The 19,360-nt window shown below is 49.3% G+C and overlaps 1 protein-coding gene across 3 annotated transcripts in view; it reads left to right on the forward strand.

Annotated features, from left to right (window-relative positions):
- Positions 1-19,360, forward strand: part of MSRA (methionine sulfoxide reductase A) — a 521,014-nt gene that overhangs the window by 44,903 nt on the left and 456,751 nt on the right. The window lies entirely within an intron of this gene.

A 19,360-nucleotide genomic window follows, 5' to 3' on the forward strand; every position in this document is an offset into this window, starting at 1 on the left:
AGGGGACGTAAAGATTCTGCATATACAAAGTGACAGAAAAACCATGAGGGTCATCAGACCTGATCGCTCGCTAGCGTTTTTTGCACCGCTGCGATCAGGTCAGAATTGCGCATGCGTATGTACTGCAATGCGCAGGCGCGTCCAAGGTCCAAGGTTTTTTTGCTCTGCGATGGGTTTGGGGGCGAGGGGGGTGGGTTGGTTTGCTCACTGTAACTTTGCAGGCAAGTGTCGGAAAGTCACAAGGAGAGGAAGTCAGTTCAGCTCCCCAGAGACGCTACCCAGAGAAGGGAAACACACATTAATAATAATAATAATAATAATTATAATAATATAATAATGCACTAAGGCCGTGGGTTCGATTCCCACGCTGAAGTGCGGAGATCGCTATTCGGCTGCTCTGCACATGCGCAAAGACTTAGATTGCAATCCCACGTGATTGCAATCTAAGTCCCGGCAGGGGAAAGCGTCTCAGCGTTTTATGGGCGGCGGCATGGCATTGGGGGGGAGAGCGTGCTCCGGACAACGGAGGCCTTTGCGGGGCGGGCCGCGGCAAATGCGTGATGTGAAAACATGGAGGCCCAGCGACAGGGGGCTACCCTAAAGATACGAGTGCATAGCTGTTTAGTGGTAGGGGAGGACCCGGCATGTGGGACGGCCTTACCCTGTGCTGGGCGGACCCCCCCCCCGCATGCTAGAGAAAGGAGTTGTAGTGTTGCGATTTCTCCCAACACTATAACTCATACTGAATTAGGCCCTAAATACAAAATAAGCTGAACAGGAGAGAGAACTAAGCGTATGGGTTGCATTTTTTTGGGGGGGGGGGGGGGGACTAGAGGGGCATTCTTGAAATACGTGAGTAATAGGTAAGTCTTGAATCTGTTTTTATAGAGTGGGGGCCTCTTGCTGTGTGCGGGGCAGCAAAGGTCCATAGAGCGGGAGCCGCAAAGCTGAAAGCTCTACCCCCAGAGGAATTCTGGGAGATTCTAGGTACTGCTAAAAGTCCTTCATGGACAGATCACAGGTCTCGGGAGGGGCAGTGTGGGATCAGAAGCTGCTTCGGGTACACTGGTTATGTAGGGCTTTGAAAGTCAGAAAACCAGTCTTGAAATGTGCGCTGTTCCCGCTACCTGTTATAAGCACAGTTTATGCGCTGCGCATGTGGTGGGACGCAGAATTAAGGGAATTTCCGCAAAGTCTTTTACATCCACTCGGTCAAATGATGACTTTTCAGGCGGCCACGGAGCTTGTAAAGAAACCTCAGGTGTCAGCATTTGTGTTGGAGGTACATGTACTCGGATCCGGTCGTTAGGTCGACACTGTCTAGGTCGACCACTTTTGAGTAGGTTGTCATCGTTTCTAGGTCGACAGGGACTCCAGGTCGACGTGACAAAAGGTCGACATGAGTTGAAAAAAATTTTTCAACTTTTTTTAACTTTTTCATACATTCCGATCCACGTGGACTACAATTGGGAACGGTAACCTGTGCCGAGTGCAGCGGTAGCAGAGTGAGGCACCTTGCCTGAAACATGGCGAGCAAACACGGTGCACTAATTGTGGTTCCCGGTCACTAATTGTGGTTCCCGGTCACTGTACGAAGAAAACGACACCCAAAAAAGTAAAAAACAACAACAACGCATGTCGACCTAGTACATGTCGACCTAGAGTCCATGTCGACCTACTTGCTGTCGACCAATAGTGGTCGACCTAAGTCTAATCTACCTAACATACCACCCCCCATTGACTCTAGGAATTTGTTACTGAAGTCTGAGATTTGTGTCCAACTTCTTTTCCGAGGCTTTGAAAATTAACTTTTTAACATTTTTTTTTTTTTTACCCATTTTAGGGCGTAAATTTCTCTGGGTGCCAACAAATAAAAAAAAAAATGAATTAGGTTTTTTTTCTTCTCTTTTTTGGCATAAGTCAATGGGCCTAATTCAGCTGTGGTTGGAGCGAGCAGATATGGTAATGCGGCAGGAGGCACCTGGTATAAGTAGATGCCTCCTACATGCGTGTGTGATCCGTGCTGTGCCTGCAATGCAGCATCAGATCCCCTGCGTCACCATTGGCTTGCTGTGTGACACGTGGGGTCAGGCAGGCCATCTGCCGCAGCTCCGACCAAAAGGCCCTCTTTCGACGGAGATCCTCACCTTGGCACTCCCCCAAAACGGAGGTGACGCTCTTCCTTTTTGGAAAACTGTGGCCATCATCGCCCCCGTCTGTCCCCAAACGGCTGCAGACTGTCAATCACGCTGTTCTTTATAGTCTGCACAAGCGCTGCGGTGCTCTGTCACTTGACTGCTCTCTCCCACTGACAGTGTCACTACGTTGTGACATTAAATCAGAGAGAACCGGACACTGGCGAGTATCAGCGAGGGGCAATAACTGCATATTCATGTGAGACCAGGTCATCGCGAGGAGGTGTCACATCGGTTGCAGCAATGGAGTATTAGCATGGAATAGCAATATAGCATACAGTTCTGCCTCTTGGTGGTGGGAACCCCTTTATGATGGGGTCCCCTAGGCTGCAGCCTACACAGCCTGCCCCTAAATCCAGCCCTAATTCATCCAAGTAGGCATATACAGTAGCAGCATATAGATAAGGTCACAGCAGGGACCCCTGTTACGTTGCGGCACCGTCACAATTGCAAAACATTTAGTTTCTTGGTACTACGCAACTTGGAATAATTTATCCTCATATATTTGAATGAATATTAAAAAAAAAAAATATGAATAAACTCTGATCATTTACAGGGTAATTATTAGTAAGAAAGATTTCATATACAATTGTTAATCTCCTAAATAACACACACACACCGTGATTAGCGTAAGGAGTGCGGCATCTCTCGACTTGGGGAATGCTAATAATAACTGCACTTCCTATAATCAATAGAACGGTTTAAACATTGGGTTACAAATGTCAGCTTCCATTAACACTTTCCATAAATTAAACCCTCTCCAGACAGCACTATCGGGATTTCCAAACTATTGTCGGGTTGATTGCGTCGGTAATAAATGGTACAGTCAATTCCACTGCAGCCATCAGGGGGGGACTGTGGGGACTGATGTCCCGGGCCCTTACAGAGAGGGTGCCCACTCCTGACTCCTACCACCAGTACCTGTAGGACTGCACCGGTCTGCAAATGAACAGCAAGCTGTTGCGCAGGGACGGGCCCTGTCTATTTTGTCAGTCCAGGGCCTCACAATTTCTGACGGCAGCCCTGGTCCAATCAAAAACAACTTTTCAGATATTACCGTCCTGCTAATTTGTTAAGTCCTTGAGCTTCGTTGAAATCCTGTGAAAGGGGGGCTCTGTCCTCCCTTCCCCCTCTATCAGGAGCATCTGCCTATTAGCATTAATCAAGGCCTGACAAGTGCTGATCCAAAGCTATTATATTTCAATTAATTGATTTTCTGTTCCTTTAATTGCCTTTTGGCGAGAATCTTTTATCTTTTGCGTCATCAGCAGCAATGTTTCACGGCGGCTGGAAAGTTACCGAAAGTCACTTGTTTCAGATCTACAGATACATTGTATCAGACGTGGGTAACAGACCTGAGCGGTGTTCCCATTACAGGGAGAGTACAGCAGAAAGGACACAGTTCCTGTCTGTTCCCCCGGCTGCCTCTGCTCCAGTAAATGACAATTGTGCTCTCCTAGGAATATTCAACGTGAAGATAATTTGCATCTAGATTACATCAATCTTATTATACATTGCCAGATGTGTAAAGGAAGCCTTTATTGAGCTTTGTACATGTCGCTGCCTGAAAGCTGAAAATCATCATTTGTACAATTGAACCTCATCTAAATTGTGGCGTACGATTTAATTTCACCCTTTATTATAAGGAGCAGATGGATGCAGGAGCTCTATTGCACAGCTATATTGCAGCAACGATGATTTGAAGATCACGAAGAGCAAATATTTGATGTTAATAAATATTCAAGGTTTTTTATTACGGTATGCCGTCATTATGCCAACATAGACAAAAATGTCTACATGGGGATAATGTCGGCAGTGTGTATTTTTAACAGACACATTGTCGGCAGTCCAGGTTAGCCTCAGGTGTGCAGGTTAGGTTAAGGATTGGGCTGCAGCTAGAATTAGGCTAGGCACAGGCAGGGCCGGTGCAAGGGTGTTTGGCGCCCTCCTGCAAACTATAAATTTGCGCCCTCTCTCCCATACTTAATAAAGAGACAATGCAGTATGAAGTCTCACGCCGCAAAAAAACAGGTGGGGCGTGGTCACACAATAGTACCAATTCAAATTACTCCATACAGTAGTACAATCTTGTTCACATTTACACCGCGCATAGCGCACAGAGGGAACTCGATTCACCGCTGTCGGTACTCTGACTGTCATTTTACACTTTACGGCAGGTAAGAGTCCCCATTTTACACATTACGGCATGCAAGAGTCCCCACTTTACACATTACGGCAGGCGAGAGTCCCCATTTTACACATTACGGCAGGCAAGAGTCCCCACTTTACATATTACGGCATGCAGGAGTCCCCACTTTACACATTACGGCAGGCAAGAGTCCCCACTTTACACATTACGGCAGGCAAGTGTCCCCATTTTACACATTACGGCAGGCACGAGTCCCCATTTTACACATTACGGCAGGCACGTGTCCCCATTTTATACATTACGGCAGGCAAGAGTCCCCATTTTACACATTATAGCAGGCAGGTGTCCCCATTTTATACATTACGGCAGGCAGGTGTCCCCATTTTACGCATTACGGCAGTCAGAGTCCCCATTTTACACATTACGGCAGGCAGGTGTCCCCATATTACGCATTACGGCAGGCAGGTGTCCCCATATTACGCATTACGGCAGGCAGGTGTCCCCATTTTACACATTACGGCAGACAGGTGTCCCCATTTTACACATAACGACAAGCAGGTGTCCCCATTTTACACATAACGACAGGCAGGTGTCCCCATATTACGCATTACGGCAGGCAGGTGTCCCCATATTACGCATTACGGCAGGCAGGTGTCCCCATATTACGCATTACGGCAGGCAGGTGTCCCCATATTACGCATTACGGCAGGCAGGTGTCCCCATTTTACACATTACGGTAGGCAAGAGTCCCCATTTTACACATTATAGCAGGCAGGTGTCCCCATTTTACACATTATAGCAGGCAGAGACCCCTTCAACAAAGAGAGACAGAGTGAAAAAATCCAGACAGACACATAGATAGATAGATAGATAGATAGATAGATAGATAGACAGACAGCCAGACACATAGATAGATAGATAGATAGATAGATAGATAGATAGATAGATAGATAAAACATACAAAATACTCACTTAGTTCCTCTGATAGACACAACCTCCCGCGCAGTCTCTCTATTGTTCCTCAGTCCTGGTAGGTGATGAGATGGCTCCATGGATATGGGGGCATCTAGTGGCTCCTGGCAGTACTGCAGTCAAGTACAGTAGTCACTCCAGCTCTCTGCTCCCCAAGCCGTCCTTTGTCATCAGTCCCGCCCACACACCTCCCACTGCTAGCGCCAAGGCAGGAGGAGATTACATCAGCGCCGTGGGAGGAGATTACATCAACGCCGTGGGAGGAGATTACATCAGGACGGGAGGAGATTATATCAGTGCCGTGGGAGGAGATTATATCAGCGCCGTGGGAGGAGATTACATCAGCGGCGTGGGAGTGGGAACTTGAAGAGCCGGCAGCAACTGCACACATCAAAGGAATGCAGAGCAGTGAGAGCGCCTCTCCAGGCATGCGCCTCCCTGCACTGCATCCCTTTGCTGAGCGGGTTCCGCCGGCTCTGGGCACAGGGTTCGGCTGCAGTTATGGTTGGATGCAGCTAGGGTTGGGCTGTGGTTAGGGTTAGGCTGCGGTTAGGTTAGGCTAGGTATAGCGTTGGGCTGCGGTTAGGGTTAGGTATAGAGTTGGGCTGCAGTTAGGGTTAGGCTGGGGATAGGATTTGGCTGCAGATATGTTTAGATGCGGTTAGGGTTGGGCTGCGGTTAGGGTTAGGCAAGGGATAGGGTTGGGCTGCGGTTAGGGTTAGGCTAGGGATAGGGTTGGGCTGCGGTTAGGGTTAGGCTAGGGATAGGGTTGGGCTGCAGTTAGGGTTAGGCTAGGGATAGGGTTGGGTTGTGGTTAGGGTTAGGCTAGGGATAGAGTTGGGTTGTGGTTACGGTTGGGCTGCGGTTAGAGTTAGGCTGTGGTTAGGGTTGGGCTGAGGTTAGGGGTTGGGTTGTGTTTAGGGTCAAGTTAGGGATAGGGTTGGTTTAGGGATAGGATGCATTTAGGGTTAGACTAGGGATAGGGTTGTGTTGTGGTTAAAGTCAAGCTGGTGTTGGGTTAGGGATCGGGTTGGGTTAGGATGCAATTAGGGTTAGCCTAGGTATAGGGTGGTGTTGCAGTTAGGATTAGGGAGAGAGTTGGGCTGTAGTTAGGGTTAGGCTAGTGATAGGGTTGGGTTGGGGTTAAGGTTAGGCTAGGGATAGGGTTAGGGTAAGGCTAGCGGTAAGATTGGGTTGTAGTTGGGGTTAGGCTAGGGATACGGTTGTGTTGCGATTAGGGATAGGGTTGGGCTATAGTTAGGGTTAGGCTAGGGATAGGGTTGTGTTGCGATTAGGGATAGGGTTGGGCTATAGTTAGGGTTAGGCTAGGGATAGGGTTGTGTTGCGATTAGGGATAGGGTTGGGCTATAGTTAGGGTTAGGCTAGGGATAGGGTTGTGTTGCGATTAGGGATAGGGTTGGGCTATAGTTAGGGTTAGGCTGGGGATACGGTTGTGTTGCGATTAGGGATAGGGTTGGACTATAGTTAGGGTTAGGCTAGGGATAGGGTTGTGTTGCGATTAGGGATAGGGTTGGGCTATAGTTAGGGTTAGGCTAGGGATAGGGTTGTGTTGCGATTAGGGATAGGGTTGGGCTATAGTTAGGGTTAGGCTGGGGATACGGTTGTGTTGCGATTAGGGATAGGGTTGGGCTATAGTTAGGGTTAGGCTAGGGATAGGGTTGTGTTGCGATTAGGGATAGGGTTGGGCTATAGTTAGGGTTAGGCTAGGGATACGGTTAAGTTGCGATTAGGGATAGGGTTGGACTATAGTTAGGGTTAGGCTAGGGATACGGCTAAGTTGTGATTAGGGGTAGGGTTGGACTATAGTTGGGGTTAGACTAGGGATACGGCTAAGTTGTGATTAGGGGTAGGGTTGGACTATAGTTGGGGTTAGACTAGGGATAGGGTTGAGCTACTATCGACATTCTGGCAAGTTCGTACTGTACCTGTTTATTACTAGATGAATATTGTACATGAAATAAGTGGAGTTTATATACTTAAGCTAAATGTTACTGCCATGGGTTTTTTTTTCAGTTCTTTGTGGCAGGTTGTCATGTTAGAAGGATGGAGCTTCTCTAACACAGCAAATACAGAGGGGTACATTTCCTGCTGTGCAGGTTTATAGAAGTGGGGATGTTGCCCATAGCAACCAATCAGATTCTAGCTAATATATTCTAGAACAAATGATAAGTAGGATGTGGTTGCTATGAACAACATCTCCACTTCTATAAACCCGCACTTTAGTAAATATACCCCTTAGTGAGTGGCAGCTTGACAGTCTTGCATTGCCCTGGGTAGATCTGCTGATTCTTACATTTGGACAGGCTCAGTGATGTGGCAATGACACCGGTGTCCGTTTTGTGACCTGTATGAGTTACCATCGGAATATGCAGGCGCAATGTGAGTGTTAATAAATAAATAAAAGTGAAATCGATTATTTTGGGGAATTTATCGCCATTTATCTATATGACACAGAATACTGAATCATTTAGAGATTCTACATAGGATATATATTTCTCTTACGTCCTAGAGGATGCTGGGGACTCCGTAAGGACCATGGGGGTATAGACTGGCTCCGCAGGAGACATGGGCACTTTAAGACTTTAAATTGGCGTGAACTGGCTCCTCCCTCTATGCCCCTCCTCCAGACCTCAGTTAGATTCTGTGCCCAGAGGAGACTGGTCACACACTAGGGGAGCTCTACTGAGTTTCTCTAGAAAATAGACTTTGTTAGGTTTTTTATTTGCAGGGAGCACTGCTGGCAACAGGCTCCCTGCTTCGTGGGACTGAGGGGAGAGAAGCAGCCCTACTTTCCTAGACTGATGGGCTCTGCTTCTGAGGCTACTGGACACCATTAGCTTCAGAGGGTCTGAACACTGGTGTCGTCTAGCTGTTCGTTCCCGGAGCCGCGCCGCCGTCCTCCTCACAGAGCCGGAAGATAGAAGCCGGGTGAGTATAGGAAGCAAGAAGACTTCACAGGCGGCAGAAGACGTCAGATCTTCGTGAGGTACCGCGCTGCGCGCCATTGCTCCCCCACACACACAAGGCACTACAAGGGTGCAGGACGCAGGGGGGGGGGGGGCCCTGGGCAGCAAAATTTACCTCAAATACTAGACTGGCATAGTATATACACTGCATAGGCAGGGTATACAAACCCCCGCCAGTATAAATAATAGCGGGACCAAAGCCCGCCATTAAGGGGGCGGGGTTTCTTCCCTCAGCTCTAACCAGCGCCATTTTCTCCACAGCTTGCTGCAGAGACGCTGCTCCCGGACCCTGCCCTGCTATACACAAGTAACGGTGCAAAACGAGGGGGGGGGGGGACAGGACAATAATTTGGTGCTGATTTGATATTTATATATATATATATATATATATCTCCTATATAATAGCCCTATTCTGTGACCTTGTGATTCATTTGCTAATGCTGGGCGGAGTTACAACACTGGGCGGAGTTAGTCAAATGAGTCACAGAGATCTGGCCAAATCTACAGGAGACTAGGAGCAGAAGCAGATAGCATGGGCATTGGGCATGGCACAGGCAGGGGTGCATACCTCCCAGCTTTCTGCAGGAGCTTTCTCCAGGCAGAAGGAGGGAAACACACTCGGCGAAAAGGGGGCGTGGCTTCACGGGATGGTCCCCGTTTTCGTCAGTGAGGGAGCATGCCCAGCGCTCTGTGAGCTGCTGGCATGCTTCCAGGGGCTGATTATGAGTCCGGGGGGCCCAGGGCACTTGTGACAGGGGAGCCCTATCTCATTGCTGTGCCTGCTGTGGGTTGGGCGGCGTGGCCTAATCGCGCCCCACGCGACCACGCCCCCTTATGCAAATTTCGATTTTTATTTTTATTTTTTTGATGGGATTTTGGCCCCTCACCTAGGGCTAAATCTAGAGGAGGTGGTCGCTCCCCCCTAAACACCCGCACAGGCAGAAGAAAGCAGGGATACTGCTGCCTCCCTGCAACACCACAGACCTGCCAATATGCAGCAGCGTGTGCTGACTGTAGCACAATGCTGCCGCTGTTGCTGGCAGGACGGGGGGGGGGGGAGCTTCTGAGCTGGGACAGAGCTACTCCAGCCGGGGGGTCCCCTAAAACTGTGGGGCCAACGATACGTATCCCCTGCCACCCCCCACCTTAATCCGGCTCTGCTGCTGGAACCCCCCCATTAATCCGTACCCCCTGATGCCCCCTCTCCCTCTGTCTCCACTATTCACCGCTGCTCTGCTAAGCAGAACAGCGAGTACAGGAGCTTTCCAACTGCCCCCCCCCCACCGCCGGACACTGCGACCCGCGGGTGGGACAGCGGGACAGACCCCAAAAAATGGGACTGTCCCGCGAAAATCGGGACATTTGGGAGGTATGGGGGTGTGTGAGGGGTATGTCATACAGACAGACGGGCACCGGCTCACTGTGTGCTTGACCCCCCACATCGGCATACTCAGCAGGGTCTCTCTGATGCGGAGGAGCGTCACTTTCTGGCACACTCCACGCTTCTTAGCTGCAGTTTAGTGGGGCACCTGCCGCTGTGCAGGTTCCATACTGCCTCTGTTATCTCCAGCCCCGGCAACCCCACCGCTAGCTGCAGCGCTGCCACCCGCAGTGGAGTGCGCCCAGCTCATTCACACACTTTAGCTGGCGGGTAGCGCTGCAGAAATCCGAGCTGCTTGCAGGCTCTGACCCACTCCTCCCTCCAGCCGCAGCGTCTCCTGGGAGCTAACCAGTCACTCCCAGTCTCCCCTTACCACAGTGCCCGGAAGCCGTGAGGTCCGCGCCACGTGCATGCTATGACCCCCTCCTCCCTCCAGCCGCAGCATCTCCTGGGGGCTAACCAGTCATTTCCAGTCTCACCTTACCACAGTGCCCGGCAGCTGCGCGAGGTCTGCGGTGTGTGACTGAGGAGGGGGGGAGGGATGCGGACGGGCAGAGGAAGCAGGACTCCAGCCTGAGAGAGTCAGCTATGCCAAGTCTCCAGCAGCAGTAGATCCCAACAGGTTGGAGTGGAACAGCAGCAGCCAGCAGCAGTGACTCCGGTAAGACACATCTGTCTGTCACCACTGTTTTGTCCCTAATACCAATCTCTCCCGTGCCCTGTGTTCTGTCATGTCCCTGTCACCCCTGGCCTTGCCCTGCCACCCTTATCCTGGCCCTTTCACCCTTATCCTGGCCCTGTCACCCTTATCCTGTCCCTATCATTTCTGTCCTGGCCCTGTCACCCCTGTCCTGGCCCCGTCACCCCTGTCCTGGCACCGTCACCCCTGTTCTGACCCTGTCACCCCTGTCCTGGCCCCGTCAACCCTGTACTGACCCTGTCACCCCTGTCCTGGCTCTGTTACTGCATACCCTCCAACTACCTTTTATGGCATGTACAGTACCCGCAGCGCCTCCAGACCTCTCCCCAATGCACCACACCTCCGCACCTTCCCCTCCACCACATGCGGCACTCCACCCCTCCCCCACATGCTGTGCCTCCAGACCCCCTACACCACCCGTGGCTCCCACTCCTCCACCCCTTCACCACCCACAGCACCTCCAGGCCCCTTCCACCATTCACCCCCCTTATATGTCTCCCACCACACCTGCCCCACTCCACCCGCAGCATCTGCAGACACCCTCCTCCATCAGCGGTCCCCCTCTCACCCACCCCTCCCCCACCAATGGCACCCCCGCACCTGCCCCTCCACCACCTGCAGCACCTCCGGACCTCCTTTCCCATCCGCCGCAACACCCGAACCTGCCCCTACCCTACCCATGGTGCCTGCGGTCCCCTACCCCACCCCCGGCACTCCCGTCCCTTCCCATCCAACAGCACCTCCGGAACCCTTCATCCATCCACAACATCCCCACACCTGCCCCTCTCCCACCCGTGGCACCCCTGCCCCTCCCCCACCTTCAGTGCCTCCGGACCCCTCCCCCATCTGCATCCCCCACTCCTCTGCCCCTCCCCCACGCGCAGCACCTCCCGAACCTTCCCCATCCGGGCCCCACCCCCACTTCTGCCTCCCTCCACCCGCAGCATCTACAGACACCATCCGCAGTCCCCCCCCGCACCCGCTACATTCTGTACATCGTGCCCTGCAGGTGCTGTTCACGCCGTCGCAAGGGGCTGCGCCTCCTTCACCATCGCACGCCCTTTCATTGTGCAATATTTAACAACTAACAAAGGAATGCAGGTAATACTCCATATAATACAAATATTAAACCCCAGAAAGGCATGCAAGGGTTAAGGGGGCGTAGCCCCTTGCGACGGTGTGAAGAGCGCCCGTAGGGCGCGATGAAGCACCTAGTATATATATATATATATATATATATATATATATATATAAAAGCGCTTACAGGTCTGGGGTATTGTTAATATTTCAGACTGTGGCGGTGCTGGGTGTGAGCTGGCAAACTCCCTCTCTGTCTCTCCAAAGGACCTCATTGTGGGTCTGTCCCCTATAATTCAGTGTGTTTGGGGGTGTCAGTACTTGTGTGTTGACATGTCTGAGGCGGAAGGCTCTACGAGGGAGGAAGCGGAGCAGAATGTGGTCATGACTCCGTCGGCACCACCGACTGCTGATTGGGTAGACATGTGGAATGTTTTGAATGCAAGTGTGGCTTTATTACATAAAAGGTTGGACAAATTTGAGTCTCAGAACCAAGCATGGAGTCAATCCATGGATATTACTGTGTCACAGAACCCATCAGGGTCCCAGAAACGTCCCTTTACCCAGATAGCAGACACTGATACCGACACGGATTCCGACTCCAGTGTCGACTATGATGATGCAAGGTTACACACAAGGGTGGCCAAGAGTATTCAGTACATGATTCTAGCAATAAAAGATGTATTACATATCACAGAGGACCCTTCTGTCCCTGACTCAAGGGTCTGTATGTTTAAGGAGAATAAACGTGAGGTAACGTTTCCTCCATCTCATGAACTGAATGCTCTATTTGAAAAGGCTTGGGAAACTCCAGACAAGAGGCTGCAGATTCCCAAGAGAATTATTATGGCATATCCTTTCCCCTCACAGGACAGGTTACGGTGGGAATCATCACTCTCGGTGGATAAAGCCTTGACGCGGTTATCCAAAAAAGTGGCCCTGCCGTCCCCTAAAGGATCCTGCGGACTGCAAGCAGGAAACCACTTTAAAATCAATTTATGCGACTACGGGAGCCCTCCTCAGACCGGCAGTTGCGTCGGCATGGTTGGGCAGATAACTTGTCATCTGACATGGACACCCTCGACAGGGATACTGTTCTGTTAACTTTGGGTCACATCAAAGACGCAGCGTTATACCTAAGGGAGGCTGCGAGAGATATTGGCCTCTTGGGATCAAGGGCCAATGCCATGGCAATTTCAGCTAGGAGGTCGCTGTGGACCCGTCAATGGACTGGTGATGCTGACTCCAAGAGACTTATGGAGGCTTTGCCTTACAAAGGTGAAGTTTTGTTTGGGGATGGCCTCACGGACCTGGTTTCCACAGCTACCGCGGGTAAGTCTTCTTTTTTGCCTTTTGTGCCCCCACAGCAAAAGAAAACGCCTCAATACCAGTTGCAGTCCTTTCGGTCTCATAAATTCAGAAAGGGGCGTGGATCATCTTTCCTCGCCAGAGGTAGAGGAAGAGGGAAAAGAACACCAGCTACGGCTAGTTCCCAGGAGCAAAAGTCCTCTCCGCTCCTGCCAAATCCACCGCATGACGCTGGGGCTCCCCTGCGGGAGTCCGCACCGGTGGGGGCACGTCTTCGGCTCTTCAGCCAGGTCTGGGTTCAGTCCGACATGGATCCTTGGGTGCTAGGAATTGTGACCCAAGGGTACAAACTGGAGTTCGAAGACGTGCCTCCACACGGATTTTTCAAATCGGCCTTACCAGCTTCTCTCCCAGAGAGAACAATAGTTTCAGCGGCAATACAAAAGCTGTGTCAACAGCAAGTGATTATCATGGTTCCCCGGTTACAACAGGGAAAGGGGTTTTATTCAACTCTATTCGTGGTCCCGAAGCCAGACGGCTCGGTCAGACCGATTCTGAACCTAAAATCCCTAAACCTGTATTTGAAGAGATTCAAATTCAAGATGGAATCTCTCCGAGCAGTGATCTCCAGTCTGGACGGGGGGGATTTTATGGTGTCACTAGACATAAAGGATGCATACCTTCATGTCCCCATATATCCCCCTCATCAGGCGTACCTGAGATTCTCTGTGCAGGATTGTCATTACCAATTTCAGACGTTGCCGTTTGGGCTTTCAACGGCCCAGAGGATTTTCACCAAGGTAATGGCAGAAATGATGGTGCTCCTGCGCAAGCAGGGTGTCACAATTATCCCGTACTTGGACGATCTCCTGATAAAAGCGAGATCAAGAGAACAATTACTGAAAAACGTGGATCTCTCTCTGAGGGTGCTACAACAACACAGCTGGCTTCTAAATTTGCCAAAGTCGCAGTTGGTTCCGACAACTCGGCTGTCGTTTTTGGGCATGATTCTGGATATGGAAAGACAGAGGGTTTTTCTTCCAGTGGAAAAAGCTCAGGAAATCCAGAACATGGTCAAGGATCTGCTGAAACCAAAAAAAGTGTCGATTCATCAATGCACTCGAGTGTTGGGAAAGATGGAGGCGGCCTACGAGGCCATTCCGTTTGGCAGGTTCCATGCAAGAGCTTTTCAGTGGGACCTACTGAACAAGTGGCCAGGGTCCCATCTCCAAATGCATTGGATGATAAACCTGTCCCCCAGGGCCAGGATCTCTCTCCTGTGGTGGCTCCAGAGTGCTCACCTTCTAGAGGGTCGCAGGTTCGGAATTCAGGATTGGGTTCTCGTGACCACGGACGCGAGCCTCCGAGGATGGGGAGCGGTCACACAGGGAAAAAACTTTCAGGGAATATGGTCAAGCCAGGAGGCTTGTCTGCACATAAATGTGCTGGAATTAAGGGCCATATACAACGGCCTGAGACAGGCGGAGCATCTTCTTCGCAACCTACCTGTTCTGATCCAGTCAGACAACATCACAGCTGTGGCGCATGTAAACCGACTGGGCGGAACAAGGAGCAGAGCAGCAATGGCGGAAGCAACCAGGATTCTTCGCTGGACGGAAAATCATGTGAGCGCTCTGTCAGCAGTATTCATTTCAGGAGTGGACAACTGGGAAGCAGACTTCCTCAGCAGGCACGATCTCCATCCAGGAGAGTGGGGACTTCATCAAGAGGTCTTTGCAGAAGTGACAAGTTGCTGGGGACTCCCTCAAATAGACATGATGGCGTCACGCCTCAACAAGAAGCTTCGGACATATTGTTCCAGGTCAAGGGACCCTCAGGCGATAGCAGTGGACGCGTTAGTAACACCATGGGTGTATCAGGCGGTCTATGTGTTCCCTCCACTTTTACTCATCTCAAAAATATTGAGAATCATAAGAAGAACAAAGGTTCAGACGATACTCATTGTTCCAGATTGGCCTCGAAGGGCCTGGTATCCAGATCTTCAGGAAATGCTCACGGAAGATCCTTGGCCTCTTCCTGTCAGAGAGGACCGATTGCAACAGGGGCCGTGTGTGTTCCAGGACTTACCACGATTACGTTTGACGGCATGGCGGTTGAACACCAGATCCTAGCTAGGAAAGGTATTCCAGGGGAAGTCATCCCTACTCTACTTAAAGCTAGGAAGGAGGTAACGGAGAAGCACTATCACCGTATCTGGAGGAAGTATGTGTCTTGGTGTGAATCCAAGAATGCTCCTACGGAGGATTTCCAGCTGGGTCGTTTTCTCCATTTTCTACAGACAGGAGTGGATATGAGCCTAAAGTTTAGGCTCCATTAAGGTGCAGATTTCTGCCTTATCACTATTCTTTCAGAAGGAATTGGCCTCTCTTCCAGAGGTACAGACTTTTGTGAAGGGAGTACTGCACATCCATCCTCCTGTTGTGCCCCCAGTGGCACCGTGGGTCCTTAACGTGGTGTTACAGTTCCTTAAATCACATTGGTTTGAACCGCTTCAAACTGTTGACTTGAAATTTCTCACTTGGAAGGTGGTCATTATTAGCCTTGGCATCTGCGAGGCGGGTGTCCGAATTGGCGGCCTTGTCTCACAAGAGCCCCTATCTGATTTTCCATGTAGATAGAGCAGAATTGAGAACTCGTCCTCAATTTCTACCCAAGGTGGTTTCGTCGTTTTGTCGTTTCACATGAACCAACCTATTGTGGTGCTTGTGGCTACGGATGTCTTGGATGATTCCAAGTCCCTTGATGTGGTCACGGCTTTAAAAATCTATGTAGCCAGAACGGCTCGTATTAGGAAAACAAAGGCACTGTTTGTCCTATATGCGGCCAATAAGATTGGCGCGCCTGCTTCCAAGCAGACTATTGCACGCTGGATCTGTAACACGATTCAGCAGGCTCATTCTACGGCAGGATTGCCGTTACCAAAATCGGTAAAGGCCCATTCCACTAGGAAGGTGGGTTCTTCTTGGGCAGCTGCCCGTGGTGTCTCAGCGTTACAGCTTTGCCGAGCAGCTACTTGGTCGGGTTCAAACACTTTTGAAAATTCTATAAGTTTGATACCCTGGCTGATGAGGACCTCATGTTTGCTCAATCGGTGCTGCAGAGTCATCCGCACTCTCCCGCCCGGTCTGGAGCTTTGGTATAAACCCCATGGTCCTTATGGAGTCCCCAGCATCCTCTAGGACGTAAGAGAAAATAAGATTTTAAACCTACCGGTAAATCTTTTTCTCCTAGTCCGTAGAGGATGCTCGGCGCCCGTCCCAGTGCGGACTGAAATCTGCAATAATTGTACATAGTTATTGATAAGGTTACACAAAGTTTGTGTTACAGTTGAAATCAGGCTGTTGCTGTTTTTTGTTGTTCATACTGTTAACTGGTTTACTTATATACCATGTTGTACGGTGTGTTTGTTTTGTGAGCTGGTATGTGTCTCACCCTTAATTAACAAAATCCTTTTCCTCGTAATGTCCGTCTCCTCTGGGCACAGTTCCTAAAACTGGAGTCTGGAGGAGGGGCATAGAGGGAGGAGCCAGTTCACGCCCATTTAAAGTCTTAAAGTGCCCATGTCTCCTGCGGAGCCCGTCTATACCCTATTGTCCTTACGGAGTCGCCAGCATCCTCTACGAACTAGGAGAAAAAGATTTACCGTTAGGTTTAGAATCTTATTTTTTCCTTCCTTCGATTACAGTGGATATGTAGGGGCTGCAATTCATGATAATGCAGCCAATAAATTACCTATTGGCCAGTAACACATAAATATTTGTCAGGCCTAATTCATCTGTCTGGGTGAATCACTAATTAATAGCTGGGGTCCTCTTACCCCAGAGAATGGAGGGAAAAACTTTCCACAGAGGTCACAGCGCGTTTGTGTACGTGATCTAGAAACATGACATACACTTATTTGTGAGCATTAGTTATACTGGTATGTGAAAAATAATTCACATGCAGTAGGTAATACCCCTTTCTGACAGAAGAAATTGCCGGTTCTAGCATTTGGACCTAGTAATTTGCTGGCTCTACCCAGGTTCTTTTCTGTGTGAAAGGGTCAACCGGGTTGAAAATCCCGGTACTTCAACCCAACTTTTGACCAAGAGTCAAAGTCTTGGGAATTGAGACCCAGGTTGACCCAGAAGAAGGTCCCAGTTTGACTCTGCAAATTACCGGGTCCAAATGCTTGACACAGCAAATTCTTCTTCTGGGGCAGGGACCAGAAACCAACCCGTGCTTCAAATGGGAGGTCTTCGACCGCTTTCTTCCTGAAAGAGGTATAATACAGACATTTTGTGGAAGCCATCAATGTGACTTTAGAATACTCTCGCTTGATAGTCAGCAGAAAGGGGACGATAGGAACAGTTCCAAGCATAATCTCTCGCAAATCTCACACACACACACACACACACACACACACACACACACACACACACACACACACACACACACACACACACACACACGTGTGCACTTAAAGGTTCTGACCTATCCTACTGCTATGGTGCCATTTGCAAGGGAAAGACTGCCAAACTGTGTGCATGTGTGTGTCCGTGGCTGCCAGCCCCTGTGTTATTAGATTGTGATTGGCCTCACCTTTGGGCTCTTGTCCTGCCTGAAGAACAGGTGCCTACTCAGGTACCCGCAGTGACACTTGGAGAGATCTTTCCCTTCTCCCTGGATTTGTTCCTGTCTCGGGTGAAGTCCCCTAAATCCTGGAAACGAAAGAGGAGGGATCGCATAGACTGGCTTACTCGTGAGGTTCTGGTAGGACAAACGGTGCATTTACTTTTTAAGGGCTACAAATTAATTTCAGTCGATTACGCCACTTACTGCCCAGAGGAATTTCCCCTGAGATTTACTACAGCCAAACAGGTTGTGGCTAAGCTAATGGAGCTATTTTCTATAGTAGGCTTACCAAAGAAATCCTTACTGACCGAGAGACAACGTGGGTGTTAAAAATGTAATCTGTCCACGTTGAATACATTTATTGAGACAGAGAAGAGGTGGGATGCGCTTCACCCCTACTTGTTCTTGGCAGTCAGGGAGGTATACAGGCTTCGTCCGGCTTTGCACCCTTTAAGCTCCTCTATGAGACGGAAGTAGCAAGGTGTTTTTGACCTTCTTTGAGAAGTGTGGGATAGTGGTGTGTTCGCTAGTCCTTTCTTGCAGATTTGCCTCACTTTGTTCAGATTGGCTGGAGGACACTTGTGGACTTCAGTTTGCAAACCGTGCCACAGATCCTCAACTGGATTGAAATCTGTGGTCTTATTTACTAAGCAAGATACCACTTCCCGGTGTGTTTGAACCAATAATTTAAAGAGGTAATGCTTTTAATATCAAATGATGGGGTCTTTTAATTAATAATAATAAATTAATAATAAGTTAATAAACTCCCTTGGCTGTGAGTTGTCTATTTTAGAACATTCACCTTTTTGTCGTTCAACCACACCAGTGGCCTTGTGCTTAGGGTCATTTTCCTGCTGAAAAGAGAACTTTCTCCCAAGACTTGGCATTCTAGCAGACTGCAGCAGGTTGTCTTGCAGTATCTCCCTGTATTTTGCACAGTCCTTCAAGTTCAATGAAATGCCCAGTCCCTGCTGAGTAAAAACATTGCAACATTATGAGTCTTCCACACCTATACTTCAATGTTGGGATGGTGCTTGCTGAGGAATGGGTTGCAAATGAAGATATTATTTGTAGTGCAATAAGTTTCTGAAACTTCATAAATAGTTGTACTTGAACATTTTAGCAGCATTGACTCAAAATTGTAACAACGTTTGAGATGAATGTATGTTTCAGCATTGACACAGTAATGCAGAGCGTTATGGAGTTATGTTGGAGGAAAAGGTTTCATATTGGCCATTTAATTGTTAGTCTTTGTTTTGTCAGAATGGTTTCGGGTGTGTGAGTTTTCAGTGTTTGATGCCAAGTTTTTCCAAATTGTTTTCCGAAAACAGACCTCCGTAAATAATGTTATGCTGTTCTCATTACCACTAATTAAAAAATACCCCCCTCCCCACCCATATAGAATCCTCCAATGATTCTCTACAATTCACAAACCCAAATAAGATTCCATGAAGTGTGCAGTACTTGTTAAAGTTGAACACACACACCCCTCTCTCTCTCTCTCTTTCTCTCTCTCTCTCTCTGTCTGTCTCTCTCTTCTCCTCCCCCAAAACATTTTTGGCTTACAGCAGGTTGTGTCGCATGCGGACATTTCCAGACACAGAACAGATTTCTTATCTCAGAATAACAAATGGCTACAAACACTACATTACTGCTTATTAAAAATGACGTCCGGCCGCTGTGACACTTCCGAGTCCTTTCGGGTGGAACCAGGTGTATTTCGGCTGATGAGAGGGTTTGACAATTGCAAGATTTGGTAATTGATTTTCATTTCCGAGGCGTCGTTCCATTTCCCCCCCCCCTTATTATTTTTTATTATTGTTTTGTTTTTCTTACAGTTGTTTTTATCCTTTGTTGATGGGCGGGGGTCTCTATCCCCCCCCCCCCCCTTTCCTAATGCATTAACTGATCCGCAAAGGGCATCATTGGGAAAGACAGACTGGCACAGGCTGGAGC

Source organism: Pseudophryne corroboree, chromosome 4 (assembly GCF_028390025.1).
Source record: "Pseudophryne corroboree isolate aPseCor3 chromosome 4, aPseCor3.hap2, whole genome shotgun sequence".
NCBI lineage: Eukaryota > Metazoa > Chordata > Amphibia > Anura > Myobatrachidae > Pseudophryne > Pseudophryne corroboree.